General features: G+C 36.3%; 1 long non-coding RNA gene across 1 annotated transcript in view; it reads left to right on the forward strand.

Annotated features, from left to right (window-relative positions):
- LOC143650114 (uncharacterized) overlaps nt 1-15531 on the forward strand; it is a 61640-nt gene extending 46109 nt beyond the window's left edge. The window contains exon 3 of the long non-coding RNA XR_013159379.1: nt 14681-15531. This is a non-coding gene — a long non-coding RNA (uncharacterized LOC143650114). The remainder of the gene's footprint in view (nt 1-14680) is intronic.
- The last annotated feature ends 7091 nt before the right edge of the window (nt 15532-22622 follow it).

Genomic DNA, 22622 nt, shown 5'->3' on the forward strand with positions numbered 1-22622 from the left:
TATGGTATCCATGCCCAACTTGTCTTTGACAATTAAGACCTCCATCTGGCTTCTACCAACCTGGGACCCAGTCATCCCCATTCTGTTTAAGTATACAAGTTCAGTGGCAGAAATTCCCACAGTAATATCTGACCCATAGAGGAGAAAAACTACGGAGCTCTTCAGGAATGATGGAGCTATTCTCACAAATTTGTTCTTTATAGTTCTGGTGAAAGATGTGTCCTCTAGACATTCTTAGGTTAGGAGAATAGGTCTTGCATAATAAATTCACTCTAACATTCCAATCTCTCTTATTTCTTGCATCCCCTCATCTACCTTAGACCAGACCAGTTCTGGCATTTTGACTTCAGGTAATTTAGGCCACCTTGTGGTCTGTGCTTCAGCCAACTACCCAAACTAACTATCAGCACCCTTCCTAAATGATCAAGCTGCAACACTGAATCCAGAATCACTGCTTAGTGAGATTAATTTGTAAACACAGCTGGATCCAACTTTATGTTTTTCTACCATCATCTTGCGCCCTTACTATTCCCTCAGATATTCCTCTGATTTATGTGTATATACATTGGAAAAATCATGTAGTTATTTTAAGTATAACACAATTCCTCATAGATCACACACTATGTGCCTCATCTTTTGAGCCTGTTGGAATTTCAGCCTCGTTACATGTCTAGAAGAAAAGAAGGGTGGTGGGAGAAAATTAGCAGTCTCTTCCCAAGCCAACTGCCTCAGTGTCTTCCATTACAGTTTTATCTGGTGAAACAGGGTTAATTTCTTCAAAGGGAGGTATGAGGGCTATTTCCTTAGTGGAGATAGTTGCAGGTCTATCAGGCATAGCAGGGTTAATCGCTTCAGGGGGAAGCAGAATGGCCGATTCCTCAGGGCAGCCTAGAGGTCAGGTGGCTGATTCCTCAAGGCAGATCCTTGCAGGTTTATCTGGCAAGAAAGACTCAGTAATATCTTGGTCATCATTAGCAGCATTTAGGTTAAGGATAACCACTGTCACCTTTGTCAGCCCGTATGTCCCCATTCTAATTTTCAGGTTTCTATCCCATTTCAGTCAATACCCTCACTTTAACATTAGACACCCTGCAGTTTGGGACCTCAATTTATCTTTTATTTCAGCCACTTGCACAACAGTACCCTGGGTCTGGTTTTCAGAATGTCAAGTTTGTGGCTGCAAGAAATAAGTGTTTCTTTCAGGGCGCACGTAGAAACTCCATACACACTTGAGGCGGAAATTTGAAGCCTTGAGCTCTTCCTTTTCTTTAACAACTGAATCTAGTATATTTAAGAATAATCTGTCAATATTATTATACATTTTAACTCCACAAAACTCTGTTAAGGTATCAAATTCATTGTCATCCAGAGCCTTGCATTTGAGTGGCAATACCCTATGGTGATATTTCTTATATTTACATTGCTAATCTCAACTGCTAATTCACACCATGGACTATCAGTGCAAAACTCTTGGTCATTGGAATTAGAGTCATTAGTGACTTTTAATCTAATCAGATCAGAGAACCAACTCCAGTACCAACCCAGACATCTCATCCTCTATATTCTGTTTCTCAAGACCCAACTCATATATTAGTCAGGGTTCTCCAGAGAAACAGAAACAGGGTTTTATGAGATTTATTATAGGAACTGGCTCACATGACTGTGGAAATGGACAATTCTGACTTTATAGGGCGAGCCACAAGTTGGGAACTTGAATAACAGCTTTGATAAATTCCCCAGGAGAAACTGGCTGGCTGAAGTAGCAAGAGAAATTCTTTTTTCTTACTACTGATTGTCAGTTCTCCCTTTAAAGCCTTTCACTGATTGGGTGACACCTCTCTCATTGCTGAAGGCAACTCTGTTGCTGACTGTAGATGTAATCAACCACAAATGCAAATCAACTGACTTACGGTTTAAGTTTACAAAATACCCTCACAGTGATAAAGTCAGACCAATACCTGCTTGACCAAACTACTGGACACCGTAGCCCAACTATGTTGACATGTGAACTTAACCATCACAGTAAAATGGGTGAGATGTTCGGTAAAATATTTGATGGTTTGGGTCATCAGACATGGACTCACCTGAGACTCTTCAGAACCACAAAACCTGAGCAAATGTGGACTGACCAGAATTCTTATCTTTTCCAAGAATTTGTCAGAAAGTGGGACCAAGAGAAACAATATACTTCCTTAGCTGTCTCATGTTCATTAAATCTAAAGGAAAAAATGAAGATGTCTGGAATGTAATGTGAAGTTTATTTAAAAAAAACTATTATTATGGATTTCCCTCCAATCATTCCTTGACGATATGATTATGTACTATGACAATGTCATAACACCAATTTTTTGATGGAATGTTAGAAACATTTTACAAGTCTGCAGTTTCTTGAAAACTCAAGTGCTTTTATAACTCCATAAAGTTACTATAATAGGCTTTATTCTTTCTTTTAAATGATTGTCAAAAGGACCTACCATTATTCTGACACTTATATTTGAGAAACTTTTGTACAAGCTCTTACACCTTCATGGCAACACTCAGTTTCCAGTTTCTTTTGGTCTCCTCTTTCTGCTTCTCATTATGTCTAACCAGTTGAATGTTTTGTCTGTTTTGATCAGTAAGGTTAGAAGTGAGCTGAATTCTGAATATTTTTTGTTATGTTCTTCAGTTCTGTTTAAGAAATATTTACTGAAGCTCTAGACCAATAAAAATGAAGTGGATCTTGAGATTTTATTGATGAAATGGAAGGGGAAGTATTGCCTGTTGTTACTATATCCAAAATATTTCAGAAATACAAGCAGAGAAATATGTCTCTACCATGAGAATTTAATATAAAATCATGTTCTTTTTCTGTCACCCAGAAAATCTGCCATAGATTTTATCTGCAATAAAAGCTATGTCAGTGGTGCCACATAATACATTTGTAAAGGTTAGAGATATTTTAACCCTCATCTGTGACCAGAATTATAATGGTAAGCAACCTACTGAAGCACCACCAGCAAATTGTTAGGAGTGTAAAATTTTCCCACAGACATTAATGCAAAATAGCATAGAAATCCACACATTGTAATGCAGTGGGGTCATTTTGAATAATGTCCTTGAAATCACAAATTTATTACCTAAGTAAAAATACATGATTACAAATTCCATCAATCTCATGTCCTTGTCATGGATTTGTATTTTTGGAGTCCAGAGAGATTATGCTGTTGTATTGGTTAAACTCTCACAAAGGGCTGTGAAAATGTAACAGCCGCATTACTTTAATGACTTCCTTTTTGAAATGTGCATTGTTACAAACCATGCATAATGAACAGTGAATTCTCAGAAATATAGGTTTTACGGATCTGGATATCAATTTCTAAAATTCATATAATACTCCATTTTAAAATTCAGCTAATTAGAAAAACAAATATAGGAGTAAACATTTGTAGCTGGATAGACTATTCCTTGAAAAATTAAAGTTGCTGACACTTGTTTATATAAACTTGTAGTATCTCTCCTTTTCTTCCTACTTGTATTTCCCAATGTGACTTTCCAGCAGTATTTATTTTCTCCTTTAATTGCACTTTATATTTTTATATTCAGAGCTAAATTTCCGATGCTAAAATTTCTCTATCAGGCAGTTGAGCGATTATTTGTCAGACACAGGACATACATGTAAGTGACTGCAGTCGAAACTGAGTTTTGCGAGAACTACAGTTCAGAACTAGCTAGTAAAATGAAATGTGCGCTTCGGTTTTCTTTTTCATTGGATGTACATGAGAAATGAATAAAAGTTTTGCTGAGGAGACTGCAGTCCGGGTAGTGGAATTGTAAAGCAATTGTGCGTCATTCTTAAGGTTCACGCTGGCTTCTGAGAATTTCATCCTGAGGCGCAGAATGTAGTTTGAATATAAGATGATTCAATTTAGTTGTTTTAATCCACAGTTTCAACTTTCGCCTTTTCTTTTAAAACAAGCTTGATAAAGGCATCTGCAGAAGTCTTGTTTTGATTACACTTTCTCCTTCAGCCGTAGATAGTATCAGGCTTGCCCTCCCCCCGTCCCCCGCCCCTTGTTCGTAATCCATTATACGAAATGCTGTAGATTTCTACAGCATGACCAAAAACTCCACATTATGTTTGCAATTTTCCATAAGATTTGTATAGTATGGAGTAAAAATGTTTGCTTTAAGAGACATCTGTTATAAATAAAATGACAGTGTAAATTTTCAAGAGAGCTGCACAATTGCTGTAAAGGTGAAAACATGAGCCTTCTAGAGCGGGTTCCAGCACTTAGTGATTTTCTGATGGGTCACCAGTCTTCACCTCCGTGCTCCTGAACCCCCACCCAACTCCTGGCCCTCCCAGCCTCCCTCCCAGGCCCTGAAATTGCAATGAAATTAGCTTGTAATGCTTTCAACGCCCTTGCAGATCGGCTTTCATTCTCGGGAAAACATGTGAATGGCATTAAAATATACTTCTTCCTCTCACAAAATATTTCCTCAAAATACTTTGGAAACTCAAACCAGTGACTTCAGGTTCTGATAGCATCTTTATTGAGTAGCATCGGCCAGCTTGAAAGGGTCAGCCATCACGGTCAGGGACACATATTGTTTAAGAAGTTTCCAGAACTACTCATTAAACCTCTGCCTCAGGAGAGATTTGTTAGGGAGACCAGAGGCAGGCTTGGGTTTCTTGTACCAATGTTTCTTCTTTGTATCCTCCTCAAAACAAGTAACAGAGTCCTTCTAATATGCTCTTTTTGAATGACAGAATTTTTTTCTGTTTCCTAAAATGAAGGTCTCCATAAGTGACAGTTATCATATACTTGAGTTGAGCAGTCATTGAGTGAGAATGACAATGGCAAGCCAAAAATACATTAAAGTTCAGAAGAAGACAGGGCCACTTTATTAAAGCTGGCCATTGAAGAATATAAATAAAATCTCCTTTCAAAGTTCTTCATTGGTGTCACTTATATTTGTTTAATACAGAAAGTGAAATCAGGGCATCCAACTGTGCTTTTAAAATTTACAATATAAAGTTTGGCAGAATAATATGTTATATTCAAAGTCTGATCTTAATAAGGCCTCAGAGGTTGATGGAGAAATATGTCAATGAAGGCTCATTATTTTTCACCTAACATAAAAGGAAGTACCAACCTATGTGAAGATTTCTTCATTTATTTATACATAATGGTATGAAAGTACTTTCAGTATTTAGAGAAATAAATTTCAAGTTGCTGTTTCATTATAATACCCTAAAGGTAAAATTATTTTATCGGAAAATGGATTTGCTATCAAATAAAATACAGATGAGAGTTTAAAAGGTCTAAACTAGACACATACAAAAGGTCTAAACTAGCTCACAAGCAATACCAGTTGGGTTACAATAGTTTTCTATATCTACATTTTTTAAAAAAAACTTTCCATATTTATTGTTCTTAAAATAACTTTTTGTAGCAATAGGGGAAATGCTAGGCTGCCGCTTTTACAGATAGCAAGTGTCCAATGCACCCAGAAATTACATAAATTGTCATGACTATCAAAACCAATTGCCAAATTTTTTTTACAAAATACTTCCTCCTCTTATAAATGGTTTAATTTTCCCCTATTTCTTGGAGTCCTTTATCTTCTCAAATGTCCTACTCTGCAATATGTGTGAAATTTTATCAAAAGCTTTTTGATATTACCATAAATTACTGTGTAAGCAGAGCTATTGCTTATCTGTCAAGGGGGCTTTTTGCCCCCTTTCTTTAGCAATTTTCTCCATGTCTATGTGTGTGAAAGATTTTCCCTACTATTTCTTCCTGAAGGCTGCACCTTAAAGGCTTTAACCTTTGGTGAGGGCATAGTACAGAAACCTGGGCACAGAATAACATTGTAACACCACAAAGGGCAAGAGAAACATTTTCTTTCATCCGTTCAGTTTCTTTAGCAAGTATATGGAGAGAATAATTTCTATATGGTGGGAAATATTCCTATGTGAAATTCAGAAAATGTATTTATTATGCGTAATATATTTTCTACCCTTTTTAGTTCATTTCGGTTGCATATTTTGTATGCAGTGGATGTTTACTATTTTTCTAGTTATTTATTTAAAAATCTCTTACAGTTATGTTTCATTAATGCTACATGGAAAATGTTAGTCTTTTGATTGTAATTATTTTATGGGGCTCTATTGTACCTGGTTAGTCATAATTTTTTGACAAGCGTGCAATTATCTGTTCTATTGTGAGCTTTCTTAGGAAATATTCAAGGTTAATTGGATGGATATTCCACTTAGGAAAGAGGTTATGATGATATTCTATCATGGCCTGAATGATCTGGAAAGCAGCTGAATATTAGGGTTGTTTTATTCCTGCCACAGGCAGAGATGGAGTGAAGCTTCTATTTTGGGCAGTGCAGGGGAAAGGTCACTTTGAAGAGTCAGGCTTTTGAGAAGGATTGCCACGATAACAGAATGTCTAAAATTTCTTTCAAGAAGAAAACCATAAAGCTCTCCATGATGTGTTTCAGGGGTGCATTAGTCTACCAGAATGCTGTTTCATGCTTCCGGACTTGTCCTGCCGTATCTCTGGTTTTACCTAAATATCACCTCAGGTGTTTTTGTAAATCCTTTACAAAAATCAGACAACCGATCCTTCCCTCGACAGTGCAAACATAGCAGCCTCACAAATGGATTAAAAAGCAACTAGAAAGGACATGCCTCTCACTCTATCCATATTGAGATCTGTTCAGCAATGCAGAAAATGATCATATTTATAGCTAAAAGGCTGCATAGGCCAACAGTGAATAAGTTGTTTTCAAAGACAGCAATGCAGATAATAAACAATGGTAACAATCAAACCCCTCCAACTACCAGGCTTTTGAATGGTAGTTCTTGAACAGTAATTTTCTTTTCGGACGTACAGATGCTTTTACTCTCTGATCAAAACACACGAGGCATCTGCACACACAGACGATAGCAAATAGACTTAAACCCGCACGTTTCGTAATAGATCATCCGTCATTGTATTACTCTTATACAATTAATGTTTTAAAAGAGTGCTGTAATCCTATATATCCTATTTAATAATTGAGACTGTTGCTTATGGAGAAGATTTATTGTGTGTTCCGTATTTGCTGCTCCCGAATACCAGCTGTGTGAGTTTGGGCCCGTCACCTAATCTTCTACGGCTCTGTTTTCCAGTCTTCAAAATGGAGATGATCATTGAAACTACATCAGGGTGCTTTCATATTTAAAAAGTTAGTACACTTATTTTTAAACTAATATTTAATATAATATTTTATAATAAACTAATATTTATTAACTTTTGGGTATCAGGCACCATGCTAGTTTGAAACTATTGTGTATCCCAGAAAAGTCATGTTCTTTAGTCCTAATTCATTATTGCTGGGTGGGATCTTTTTGGTGGTTTCCATGGAGATGTGACTCACCCAATTGTGGGTGGTACCTTTTGATGGGGTGGTTTCCATGGAAAAGTGTCCCCTCCCATTCAAGGTGTGGTTGCCTACCGGAGTCCTTTAAGAGGAAACCACTTCACAAAGAGCATTAGAGTCCATGCAGTCAGAGACCTTTGGAAATGCAGAAAGAAAATGCCTCTGGGAAAGCTGTTTGAAGAAGCTGGGAGAGAAAGCTAGCAGACATTGCCAAGTGCCTTTCCAGCTGGCAGAGGTGTTTTGGACAGCATCAGCCTTTTTTAAGTGAAGATAACCTCTTGTTGGTGCCTTAATTTGGATATTTTCATCGTCTTAGAGCTGTAAACTAGCAACTTAATAAATTCCCTTTATAAAAGTCATTCCATTTCTGGTATATTGCATTCCGGCAGCTTTAGCAGACTAATAACAGCCATTGGCACATGGGGATGTAGTTGTGAATAAATCAGACAAAAATGCCTTTCGTGGTGCTTATATTTTAATGAGGTAGAAGCTGGAACAAACAATTTGGTAGGTAAATACACATAATATTTCAGATGATGGTAATTGCTGTTATAGAAACAAATGGAAAGAAGAAGAATGTTGGAGTGGGGCCTACAATTGTAAACTTGGGTAGCCAGAGAAGGTGTCAGTTCAGCAAAGACCTGGAGAAAGAAAGAAAGTAGCCACGCAAATATCTGAAGGAAGGATTCCCAGGCAGAAGGAATGTCAGGTGCAAAGGCCCAGGGGAAGGAGCATGCCTGAAATGTTTGAAGAGCAACAGGGAACCACTTATATATCAAGAAGGAGATAATATGAGTACTGTGTAGGATGTGATAGGGATTTTGTAGTTTAAGAGAGATGAAAAGCCATGCAAAGGTTTTGAGCGAGAAAGTGGTATATGACTTGTTCTTTAAAGCATTATTGGGGGAGCTGAAAATGGATTGTGGGGGTCAAGGGCAGAAACAGGCAGACCAGGTTGAAGGTTATTGCAATAATTCAATTGAGAGATGATGCAGCTTGCTACAGGGTTGAAGGGAGTGATTGCTAGATATGAAATGCTTATAACATTGCCTGCCACATGATATTATAGCCGTTTGTATTTTCATTATTTTCATCACTAAGATGAAAATAGACAAAATATCTTTGCTTCCTACATCATTTCCAATAATTATGACATACCATTCTGATGTTAATTATTCAATTATTTTCAGTAAAATCACTGTAGCTGTAGTTATGGCTCTTTTAAACAAATCCAACCTCCTCAATTTTAAAAAGTTGAAAAAGTTCTTATTGTGATTAGATTTGCATGATATCACCAGGATATGTCTTTTAAATATTTTTTCCCCTATTGGGATATGTTTTCCTCATTTAAAACATGATTCAGTTCCAATTTGCAATTCTTCTAGCCAGCAAGTCCAAGTGTCATATGAAGCAAAGGCAGATCTTAAAGTTTCAGATCCTTAAGGCGTATTTTCTTCCCCAGAGGGCAGCAAAATTGGGGAGTGGAGTGTGGTTACAATAGATGCCATTTAGAGTTATGAATAGGAGACACTTGGTGGGAATTCAGATATCTGAGAGTGGGAATGAGGTGGGTGTTCGTGAGGTGACAACTCTCCTTTTCTAATAATAAATTAAATCTGGAGTGCTAAATGTCAAGCTAGATGAGGGGGAGAAACTGAAATCAATTCTGCTACCTCCTGCTTTCATCCTGGATTAGAAAATGGTCACTGAGTCTAAGGAGCCTATGAAAGCATCTGGAGTACTAGAAATGAGTAAGAAGACTTCTAAAGAAACTCTCCAATGATTGACTACTTGATTGTGGCTTGAGGGAATTATCTAAATTGTCTCAACCATGAGTTAAATGTAGATTATAAATAGACATTAATTCATTTAAGAAAAAGTCCTATATACTGGGAACTTTTTCAGAAGCTGTGGATACAGAGACGAAGAAAACAAAGTGGCTGACTTACATCGAAGCAGAGGAGAAATCAGTAAACATTTAAACAATCGAATATATAATATCATGTTACATAGTGACAAACAAAACCATGAAAAACATGAAGCAGGGTAAGGAAAGGAAGAGTGACAAAGAGTGCATTTTTGGAGAGGCTATTGAGGGAAGAGATGTCTGAGGAAGTGACATATGAATGAAACTAAATGCAGCAAAACTGCAAGCCGTGTATATATTTCTAGGAGAGCATTCCATGCAGAAAGGATTCCAAATAGAAAGGCCCAGACATGGGAGCATTCCTGCTTTGTTCTAGGACTAGCAAGAAGGCAATACAATTACTCAAAGATTGAGTGACGGAGAGGAAGCGTGGGAGAAGAGGCTGTGGTATGCTAATAAAACGGATTGGAAAGGACCTCAGGTTTCTGCAATATGGGAAACCATGGGTGGTTGAGACCCTCAGAGTGCTGTGATCTGATTTTCATTTTGGAAAGTTCCCTCTCTAAGGCGAGGAGAATAGGGATGCACAAGTGGAACTAGAGGGTCTAATTGGTCAGCTATTGCAGAAACTCAAGAGAGACCATAACTTGAACTAACCAGGTAATAACTAAATTTGAGAAATATTTTGTAGACAGAGGCAACAGAGTTGCCCATGGACTGGATGTAGGATGTGTGGGAGAAAAGAGAAGAGAGTTCTGGTGCACTATGTTAATGGTGATTCCGTTTTGCAAAATGAGGAATCATGGGAGATAATTAAATTAAATCATGCAAAGGGAATTTTTCAAAGTCCAGAAGTAATTTTTGTCTTCTGGGTTGGCCATAAAGCCCACCTCAGTTCTGTGATATAAAGCAATAAATTACTATTGTTTAAAAAAGAAACATAAATTGAGGTGAATTGGAGATGAGCCATTTAACTTTATTCCCTTTGAGATGAGCATTAATATTTCCTATAGCCCAGATGCTTGCAGAATGTTCTGGGGCCTACAGGTGGGCTTTACGAGACCTCCAAAGGAGCCTCAAAATGATCTAATTTGCAGGTGTTCCCTTTTTTCCTTAAGAAACTGGCAGGCTTTGTTCTATGCACTGATCTTATTTATAACTAAGAGGTTTTCTTTTTTTGTTTCACTAGTAACCTGTGATGCTACACTTTGGTATTTATTCACACAAAAATACCAAATTAGAGTTTATTGAAGTCTAATTCAGTTTTATAATCAGAAGTGTTGACAATGCTTGACAATATTTCCTCGGTTTGGAGGACGAACAATTTGTTACCAGTGAACCAGAAATGTTGTCTTGAGTTGGCCAGGATTTTTAATTGCTGTTAGTTATCCTTGCTTTTTAATTATAAATTAATTTTTGGTTTAGCTTGATCATTACCATTTTAGTTTCTTATCAGATGTTTTGTTAAGCTTGCAGTGTGTAGTCACGTGTGTTTGATCTAAGAATATTTTTAGATTTCAATATCCCCAAAGCATTCAATCCCATGGCACTGTGATTTGAATATGAATAATCCATGCCCCCTATTGCTAAAACAGATGTCTACATAATTTCCCTCTTTCATCGCTCACTTGCTTAGATGATGACACTTTATTGCTATCACTGAATTCATTTTCCCCTGGAAGAAGGAATCAGGTAGGGTAGGTGGAGTCTTTTGCTATGATCAGATAGTTTTCATTGAAAAGCTATTAGTATACACAACTCTTTGATTCATTTAATCATTACTCTTAGTCATGAAGTGCATTTGTGACGTTTTATGTTTTATTATTCTGCAACTTACAAGCCTTAAAAGAAAAGGTGACTAGAAAAACATTCAAAATTTGGGGAAATCTTCTCTAGGCTTCATTTAAAACAAGGGCTTTTGAGTCAGGTGTGTGCAATTATGTCCTGACTGCACTAATTACTAGTGGTTTGATCAATGACAAGTCACCTCTCAGGGTTTTTATCTGTAAATTGGTATAATATTTTCTACTTTATTGGGCTATTGTGAAGATTTAATGAGATGTTACTAATAATGATAGAATATATTGAACTTTATTACAGGTAAAGACACTATTCAAAGTGCTTTGCAAACATCTCATTTAATTCTTTCAATAAGATAATGACGATAACAACACTAGCTGTTATTTATAGTGTAATGACTGGCACAATAAAAGATTTTAAAAATCATTTTTGTCAAAAACTAATAGAGGAATTTTGATGAGACTGACAGATTGGACTTCGTTATGTAAAGCACCACTCTTGGGTGCAAAGAATGAGTGAAGAGTTGATCTGGTGTGGGAAAACATGTTGAGGAGCATCTTTCCATTATGTGGGATAAGACTAATTACAGAGACTTCTTTGATATGAGTGAATGTATCAGTGGCTAGCTAAAGATGAAATTTTTCATAAAGAATCTAAGTGGTGTAAAATCCATCCACTTCTAAAGATTTAAATAATTAATGCTATATCAGCCTATCAGTATACCCTAGTCAGGCATTGACTCAAATGGTTATTTCCCCCTTATTTTAGCAAAAGGAACAAAAATAAAATTTGAAAGATCTGGCAATTATCTGAGAACTGCCAACTTACTTTGTTGAAAACTACCCAATAGCAGGATTTTTTTTTGGCATGGGCAGGCATCAGAATCGAACCCCTGTCTCTGACATGGCAGGCGAGAACTCTGCCACTGAGCCACATGGTTGCATCACCCCAGGAAATTTTGATTATCAGAAATCTTGCCTGAAAAAAAGCCATACACTAACTCTGAGAAGCTGGGAGCCAAATTTTGCCTCAAGAGTAGGACTATGGATGTCACTGTCAGTGAAGAAATACAGGAACAAGGTGAAAAAATCCCAGGCAATATATAGATGCTCTGGTAAAGTGCATAGAAGAAGGGTGAGAAAACAAAGAAATGGGAACAGAGATTGTTTTCCCCTAAACCCTAGTGTGTAGAGATAATTCTTAACATTTGCACAATACATTTATATTTTATTAGGTACTTACAACATTACAATGAATTTTAAAGTGGAACCAGGAGGAAAGAGAGGAGAGAAGGGATCCAAGTCGGCAAAGAGGGGCATTCCAGATAGCCTTGAATCTTATTATTGCCAGTCCTGCTTTTTCTCCAACTCCCTCAGTCCTGCTATATTTTCCTGGAAGGGAAATTGGACCATGACTTTCTCCTAAAATCATTTCTTCTTATCCTCTGCCCTGGATTGTCACATACCGCTCCCTCCTACCCAACTGACTTAATTATGATGGCCAGTATATGGATAGTAATGAAATGGCGATGAGAAATCCCAAAGGTGATATCTAAACAGTGTTTTTACCCACTAGAGAGCCTGAAAACTTGGGCAAGGTTTTTAAATGTCACACAATATTAATTCATTTTTGTGCATGAGCAAATGGGCTTGTGTCAATTTTTGTATAGAGTTCAATATAACATGAACTGCTGTTCTTATGTAGGTGTACACACATTTATGTGATAGGTTCATGTGTCAACTTGGCTAGGTCATGGTGCCCGGTTTTCTGATCAAGCAAGCACTGGCCTATCTGTTGCTGTGAGGACAACTGATGGACTTAATCATGAGCACACTGGCTGCATCCAGGGCTGATTACATCTGCAGTCAGCTAAGGGAAGTGTCTTCTGCAATGAGTGATGTTTAATCTAATCACCTGAAGGGTTTTAGATGAAACCCAACCCAGGAATGAAGAGATTTGGTTCCAATGCAAATTTTAAGAGGCATAGTTACTAGTGCCCCCAAAGCCATTTTCTTTCTTTTGGCCTTTTTCAGCACATTAGAGAGACATGCTGGGGACTTAGGATTTTTGGCTCTCACAGCTGTAATAAATGTTGCCACACATGTAAAATGAGAGCAATACCTAAATTGGTTGAATTTGTGCCTCCTCTGGAGCTTAAGTCTTATCTGCCTTTAGGGGTTAGGCCCGGCCAGCCTCCTAGACCTGCCACTCAAGTGATGTTGGGAGAGGCATTTTCAGGGCGCTGGTGGTACATTCCCCAAATACTGCCTGATTCCTAGCCTAGGAATGTGACAATTCCAGGACACTGGCAGGATGCTTACAAAGCTGTTGAGTTAATATAGTTCTCTTTTCCTTGCTTTAACCATAGCCCAATTACTATAACTTTTTCATATATAATGAAATTCTTTTCATTACTTGTCATAATAGTGTTTTCATGTATTGCTTGTTCCCCTTTGTTTCTCTCCTCAAGAGATAAACTTAGCTTTATGACATAATCTAAAAATTAATACCGACCTAGGGGCAGCTACCTGAAAAGTAAACCTTTAATGAATGACACATATATTTAGTTCTCTGAACTCATGAGACTATGAAGTTCTGAAAATGTGAAGGGTCTCATGACAAGGAGGTCCCTAATTGAAAGAGGGGAAGGAATCCCAATCTACTACTACAGAGAGGGAAACATAGCAAAAAGAAAAAAGCTTGCTACGTAAGCTTTTTTGCATCTAAACCAAAGCATAACTTGCATCTAAACCAAAGCATGGCTAACACAAATACCACAGCTGGATGTCTGCAGTTGAATCTCTGCATTTGTACCTATCTCTGCTGCCATCCACTAGCTGTGTAACCTTAGGCAAGATATTTAATCATTCCGTGCCTCAGTTTCCTTGCCAGTAAAATGGAAATCATAATGGAATCAATCACATAAGGTAGATTCTCTGAGTTAACATATGGAAAGCACTATGAACAGTGCCTAGAACATGGTAAGTCCTAAGTAAGTCTTAGCTGTTATAATTGATTATTTCTTTAAGGCTTGGTCTTAAGTTCCACCAGATTTATCAGCCAAAAATGACTAAATTGCCTCTCTTCTAAGGTCAGTCTTTTGTAAAATGAGTGTAATCAGGCCTAAATCGTGAGCTTATTGTGATGTCAGAATTAAAAAAATGTATAAAGCCCCAATAAGTGCTTATCATTACTATTTTCATTATTTTTATTTTGTTACAATTGCAATGCATGCTACTTAGTGTTATTTTTTTTTTTCTTTAAGGAATATAAAAAGAGTGACTATTTTAATTCTTTGTAACTGTTTAAAGAATTCACGCGTTTGCCTACTTTGGAAAGCTTGCAATTGTGTTTACTAAAACATATGGATGTTTACTATAAATGTTTCATTCCCAGGATCTGTTTCTACATGTGCATATCAGGCATAATTTTAATATTTTAACCCTGGTAAAGTAATGCATGCTATATAAATGTGTATAATGTGCTTCACAAGGTAATTTTCATCCTCATTTTAATTATTTGCATAAAATGCAAATATCTAATTGAATGTAAAAATTGATCCTATACATATTTATTTGCTCTGTCTATTCTCAGGGTAAATTCAACATGATTACTGCCGGCATAATTTCAACTGACTTGTATGAAGAAGATTTCACAGTCACCTGAAGTATCAGCCTGCAGCCGTCATTATGAAAAGCCCCCAAAAGGAGCTTGCAAAATCCTTGGAGGATTTCTTAAATCTTATGAAAAAAGGAAAGAAATAGCATAAAAGAGATCTGAAAAAGTAGAGTTAGAAACCAAGGAGAGCTTAATCTATTGACATTTCAAATTCTTACCGCCCAGATTTCTCTTTCATTCTTCTTTATACATATTGTCTTATTTCAATAGTACTTAAAAACTGCTGCATGTTCTTAAGCCATGAAAACAGATGAGAATCGAGGTATAATATTTCTGTACTTTACAAGTAGTAGCAAAATTGGCTTTTAAAGGAGACCTATACTAACATGGAGTAAAATCAATGCATCAATAGAAGCTGTGATGTTATATGGTATACTTCACACATTAGAAAACATAAGGGAGTTTACTTATTGTGTATCTCTAAAATGAATCTTGAACACCTCACTGATCATATGTCTTCCCTTTTCATTTCAGTTTATTATTTAGAGGATAGAGTAAAGGACCCAAGTACTGATGAAAATTGAATGGACCAAGGTGGACTTTATGAATCTAGATCTTGCCCACAGTATGTTCATAAACACTAATATGTGAGCATTACACTCCAGCAATTTTTTCTTCCACTCCAGGCTGCTGTTAGGCAAAATATTTTACATAAGCTGGGTTGCTATTTCTTGCCTTGATTTAGTTTTGTGTAACAAAAGTTATACTGTGCTTTTGACATACCAGCAATTCGGAGTTTGTACCACTAAATTTGACTCTATAAAGAGCCTCTGGTATTGTACTTTTTAACATTCATGTGTTTAAAATATAAAAGCAGTTTACCATTGAGGATAAAGAAAAACTCTGAATTTCACAATTTCAATTCATTTGCAATGTGACATTATGTATACAGGACACTTATCACTCATAAAATAGAATATTTACAATTGTGCTATATTTAGCATTTCAAAACTTAACATTTGCATTTCATACATCTTAATACAATATGCAGCCTTAATGACCATGTAACCTAGGATTTTCATCTATTTTTTAAAATTTTGACAAAGATGAGAAAAAAATGATTTAATGAGAAGGTATTTACATGCAAGCTCTTTATCGTTTTTTCCCTTTCTTCAGTGTATTAAAACTCTCATTTGTATAAAAATGATGAGAAATGATTGTGTAGCATTATTTATAAATTTTTTTATAATTATCTTCTTGTTTTAGAACTTTTTACCAAAAAAAAATTTAAAACTCTTGTCCATTTATCCTAATTTAGAATTTCTTCAATGGGTTTTAATTATCCCTGCACCCAATATAAAATTATACACACATTCACATACACACAAGCAGTGCAATTTGAGAATTAATGTGTTTCTGTACATTTTGAAATTGCTCAAAAGATAAAAAATAAAAGACAACCTAGAAAAAGAAGTACTAGAAGCAGAAAACCACTTCATTTCTCCCACAGATTCTACTGCCCATCAATAGTCAGCAAAAGCTTTACTTTTAATCATTCCATAAAGATAAATGCAAAATGTTTTACTTCTCGCTTGTAAATCTTGATAGTACCTTCTGTCTCTTTTTCTACTCAGAAGTTGAATTCTGTTTGTGGTCCTACCTTACCAGCTGTGCAACTTCACACAAACCACTTATCCTCTCTGAACCTCTGTCCTCAAGTTTTAAAAATCAGATGAAACTATCAGGCTCCGTGCTTCTCACAGGGTTAATGGAGGATCAGCGTGAAGATGGTGAAACCGAACAGTGCTACGACTACATAAACCATAAAACTGCATATATATAGTTTATATAGGCAGCATTTAGAAAGGTGCATAGGTCTGATAGTCCTTTACTTTTAGAGAGTAATTGGTTGCACTTCAGCTTTTATAAATACGTTTTTCTGTTTATTTATTTATTCAGCAAACCTTTGCAGAATATACTCATTCTGAGTGATGACTGCATGATGAGTGTGCCTAGGATAGCAGGTGGGGCATCCAAAAAAACAGAAGTTATCTGAGTCTCCTTTTTGTACCTGCCCTCACTATGGGATTGCCTGGGATTTTGTAAAGGTTGCAGCATTTGGCTGTGGAAGAGGTGCCAGCACAAGGTATCTAGAAAGATGAGGCCAAAATCCAGCCTCTGCTCTGCTCCCCAGACTGTTTGCCCTGGTAAAGGAGAGGCTATACCCGCTCAGAACTAGATGCTCCTCTTTCCAGTATTCAGAAGTCAAAAAATTGGATAACCATGAGTCTCCTCCTTTGGGATCATCACTCATTTCTTCAGATTATAAAGGAGCATTCTTAGCCCTCTAGGAAATGCCAGATTCTTCCATATTTATTTTATATAGTTTTTCTTCAAGTATTAACCATTTCCCAGATTACTATACAGGAAATTTGTCTGATCATATTTTCTTAACACCCTTAGACATTCTAGTGTTAGAACTACTCCAGAGACAAACCTATATCAAGACAGAGTGTAGTGCCTGTAGATCATACGACAGATCGTTTATCCTTTTGTAGATGCTACCCATAAACTTTGTGGGTCAAATGATCACGTGCATTTCATAGATTTTCGTATCCGCATTTTTTCAGTTTCATTATATCATATCTGGTTTTCCATTCTGTACTATTTCTATGTATTTCAATGTAATTACTGCTCTGAAGGTATACTATTGATACAGTTTGGAAAGTTTTAAATCTTGGATTGTACAGAGAGAAAATAAAAGTTAAAAATTTAAATATGCATGCCCAATTTATCTACAAAGGGATCTTTAAATGTTCCCTATATTCAGCTTTTGAAAATCTTCATTTTATATGCATGCAAAATCATTACATAACCCAAGAATATAGTATTATTAAAACATATAAATTTTAAAACTTAGGACTTGTTCCTGGAAATAATTACCTCGATTGAGGCAATATGAGTTTGAAGTAGAATGTTTTTGTGAGTTGCTGCAGGAGAAAAACCCGCAGGCTTCATAGATCTAATTTGAGTGGTTGGGGGAAAAGAAAAGGTCTATAAAGCTATGAATACCTATTCTAGTAAAAGATGGAAAAACTTCAATAAAGAAATAATTGGTAATCTTGAATTCAGTGACAGAAAATTATAAATCTGTCTCTTTTACGAAGCCTCTTGTGTAAAATATGGATGAGTTGAGGTTATAAAAAAGCATGTTTACCAGCAGGAGCTTAAATTAACAGCTCTGAACATGATACCTCTGAAAGAAGCAGGGAGCCCCTGTTTCTGCCATATGCAACACTGACACTTATTTAACTTTTTACTTTTCCATTGTGTCCATTCCTTCTCCTGCCCTAGCCCTCCCTACCTTTTTCCTTGCTTAAAATAAACCATTAGAACATTAAACCTGTCTACCACAGTTAATTATTTCAGTTATGGGCTAAAGCATTTAGTTCCAGCACCTTTCCTCTATGCATTTTGAAGACACAGTTTAATATTTGTTTGTATGGTGGTTGCTGCACATCTTTAAACCATAAAGACCATGTCAAGTGCTCCAAGGAATAATGAAATACTAATTTCGAGACAAAAAAATTAAATGGCTTAAAGAAGAAGCTGTTTTCTATCCTATGAGTGGCTTTTAAGATGTTGATATCTATGTTTTGAACTTATCTATTCTTAGCCTTTCAAACCATACACACTGAGTCCTTAATAACTCTGCCTTCAAATGAGGAGCAGGCAGATGGAAACCACCAGTCCCTTCTCTCTGTCAGAGCATTGCTATGAGAAAAGGTCCCTTCCTTCAGGCACAGACTTCCATTTTTTGACAATACTACACCAAAATTAAAGATCTGCAACTGTCTTATAAACATGGGAGGCAAATAAAACACACTTAATACTTAAATAAATGGTAACATCCAACTATTTTGCAGTATGTATGTATATGGATTTGGTAATATTTTTCTGTATTTATTTCATTAGAAGCTTATTCATGAAAAGAAAACCCCACATGTCAAATGGGAAGCTTTCCTTCATTTGCTTAATTGACAAATTCTTACAGGGTAGTTTTTATGTAGCAGGACTATACAGAGATATTATCCAAAATTGTTTATTAATAATCAAGATTAAAATGGATAGAAGTTTATTGTTCTAGGAAATGACTTAAACATCATTGGCACTCAAAAATATTGAGCAATGGTAAAGTAGCTTCATGAAGTTAAAAAAAAAAGAAACAACAAAAGCAACTTATTTCTGGATATATATTCTTGGCCTTTGAAATTGAAAACCTCGTTCAGAAGCGTTATAATAATTTCATGATAGCATCAGTTCTTCTGCTTTACTGCCAATTTTTCTGCAGAGCAGGAGCCTGTGAATGCTTAATTGACTCTTACATAACCATTATTTGGCTTGTGGAACCAAGTGGGATGAGACAAAAGCACTGGGGGCAATCTCAATAGGGTGGGCTCCACGATTCAGGACAGTTAACGAATCAAGAGATGTTGGTGGAAAAGCTGAGTAGGTACATGAACCAGCAACTACTTAGAAAAGCCTCAGTGCAAACAAGATATGAGGATGGTAAAGGAACATTATAAAATGAGCAAAGGCTTAAAGGGATCTCTTTTCTCATCAATAATTGTATAAAATATACATGGGCTACATGGATTATATGGGCACATTAGGTTGAGGGACATGATGTCATGAGTGTCTCTTTTCTCTTAATGTACCCAGAACTCTGATAGAATCAATACCCAAAGTCTTGATTCACCAAAAAAAAAAAAAAAAAAAAAAAAAAAATACATCTGTCTCTAATAAAGTGAAAGTATATAGAATCCAGGTTTTTAAGGCTTTCCTATTTAATATTTAAGGCCTGAATAGCCAAACAGGACAGATAGCTTACTGATGCATGGGTTTAGCAAAATGCCTGTAGCATACTATATTTGATACTCAGAATCAGTATTCATCCTGGAATTGCTATTAGAAAGATTCGCCATCTGAATGTGCAGACTAAGCATGTTTATAATCTTATGATAGTTTGAAAAAGCCTGGGCTGTCTACATACGTATTATTCCTAAATAGCTTCTTTTCAGATGCTTCAGTCCGCTCTCATATCTCTGCTGTTCATTTTGTTGCTGTAGCATATTGGGTTTTGTTTGGCTTAAAATATAGTTTATTTTGAAGATGACATGACAAGTTCTATTTTAATTTCTCTATAGAACTTCAGTTTTAATAATCCCAATAGCAAGCCAGTTGAAGAAGCAGGGCTTCAGTATTAAATGATTACATCTGGAATTTGGTCCCCCGATAGGTAGAGTGACTGCCAATATTAGGAGGAGAAGGCTCCGTTAGGGCTAGATTGCATTCCTAGTGTTAAATCTCTGGCGAATCATTGGCCAATCTACAGCTATAAACCAACACTTGACACTTTTTCAGATTGTCTTAGCATCTCTTCTGTGCTATGTGCTGGACACAGTATGTCCTCATATATCCAGCAGCATTGTAGTTAGCACATATCATGTATTCAGCAGCATTGAAAGTACTGTTTGCCTCTTGGAATAATGTGCCCCATCAAGGCTTCGAACAAAACAACAACATCAAAAAAGTGGGATTTTTGTTCCAGAGCATCAAAGGAATCATTTGCCTGCAAGTTGTCTCTGCTCACTAACAAATAAAAAGTAAGTATAAATAGAGATAACATATTTGCATTTTTCAGAGTCTTGGCTTCATGCTTCGGGTTGATTTTACACTTTCCACCATTTATCTAAGTTTTACACCTATGACTTAATGAGTTTAAAAATCTTAAGCCAACTTTTTCCGTTTTTGTTTGCTGAATACAGCTTCCTCTGAAATAGCAGTTACCATGTAGAAAACTGTAAGGAAATTATACATTATTTTTCAGTCTAAGCAGCTTAATTGCTGGCAGGAATTGGCAAAATTTTGAATGACAAAGATGGCAATGTGGAAGTATAGGATCCTTGCTGTTGATATTTTGTGTATGTTCCATAATATGGGAAGGAAACAAGTGCATGAGAAAAGCATAGGAGAAAGGAGGACAATGCAACATGTCAACCTCATTGAAAAGCAACTTCAATATTGGGCACTCCTGACCGTTACCTTACTCTCTCAATGTTCATTTATCTGTTCTTGTGTTTTATTCATTCTCTCGTGGTAATGAATTCATAATCTTACTTAATGTTAAAAGGGTATTTGGTAAAATGTAAATCAAAAAGGATTTTTAAAAAAAACATGAACATGGATGTATCTGAATATTACTTTAAATCATACTCCCTGAAGGAAGCACATTTTTTTAGAAGGAATAAGAACTAATGCAGACAGAATCTTTCTAATCTCTATCCCACATGTATATTTCATGCAACCGCTCAGGATTTAGAAACCAGAAAAACAGAATTCACAATGTGAAACTTGGTGTTCAGAATGTTGAACAAAGAATTTGACACTGTTCATTGCTCCACAAACAGAATTTTCAGAATCCAAGACAGCCAAGGCCTCATATTCTGAGTGGAATGATATGCCTGGAGCTGCGAGAAGAAATTCAACAGCACCAACAGTCTGTCTTGATGTGACGGAGTCCTACGTGGCAAACGGATTTAAAAAATATATACTTTAATTTGGTTTCTCAGACTGTAAGATTTCTTTTACACCCACTTATAAAATAGGGGGTATTTTGTGTGTGGGTTTGTATCAGGTTTGCTTCATAGGGTAAATTATTCAACAACTCAGACTCTTGGTCAGCAAATGCAGTTTGAGGAATTCTTGAGTTAGAAGGCGGTAACTTGCCTCTTCTGTAGTCCCAGATTCACAGAGAAAAATAGATTCTCCCACATTTCGGCAGAGGTGTCAGCGATACACAGCTAAAGTACAGGGCAGTTTCTCTCTTCTCTCTTTCTTTTCTTCCTGGCTTCTTTCCAAATAGGTTAATAGTAAAAGTTGCAAGCAGTTAAAAAAAAAAAAAGACCTTAAATGCCAGCTTATTCAGACTGCACTGGGAAATTCAGTAGAATTAGGGGCAGTCGAATTTCCTTCACATGTGAAATAAAAGAGGAATGTAAGACATAATTCAAAATATAAACAAGTGTCGTATTCTGCTGCGTTGAAAACTGGCTGACATCACTTGAGAAAAGAACAAAGCATGAGGATGTTTACACAGACACAAACCGAAATAGATGAGCCTAGTCAAAGACAGCAAACTAAACCACAAAGAAACAGAAAAAGGGATAAAGCGGGAATCAATACATAGCAGTGCAAAAAAAGGAAAAGTTTGAATCTAAATCTAAGCTGCTAGATACTGGATGAGCAGGTTCATTGTTCTCTTGAAAAAAAGAAACCGCTTTTTCAACATTTAAAGTGAAAATATACTCAAGAAAGCCCCTTTAGGCTTTGCCTGTTTTCATACTATCCCTCTAAAACCTACCATTGCATACTAATGACAGTAAACATGAAAAAGGGGAGAGGCAGAAACCGGAAGTTGGGGAGGTGGGGCTAGAAAAATTGGGAGAGAGGAAGAGATGGAAAGAGACCAACCTTTTAGGTTACTATTTTTTTTCTGTTTAGAATTTAGAGTTTCTGGGAAAAGCAGATTTCTCAAGCCACAAAAGGACTCTCTGTTGTCATTTTTCCAATTGTAGTGACAACAGCTGTAGTCCTAAAAGAAGTCTTCTAGTGAAAATTTTAAACAGGAACAAAACCAATAGGTTAGAGAAAAAAAGGCAAAAGAAAAACCACAACTGCAAAGCAAACCCAAAATAGATAGGCTGATCAAGGAAGGTTTGTCCAGTTTATCCCAAAAACTTTTCGACCACAGTCAGGTTCTTACTGCAGCTGCTTTCCTAGACTGTCCTGTAGCAGTAACTTCTCAAACTTTGAACTTTTCCGTCAGATACCAAGCATACCTGAGCTCATTTGTAAT

The sequence above is a fragment of the Tamandua tetradactyla genome, chromosome 11 (genome assembly GCF_023851605.1).
Source record: "Tamandua tetradactyla isolate mTamTet1 chromosome 11, mTamTet1.pri, whole genome shotgun sequence".
NCBI lineage: Eukaryota > Metazoa > Chordata > Mammalia > Pilosa > Myrmecophagidae > Tamandua > Tamandua tetradactyla.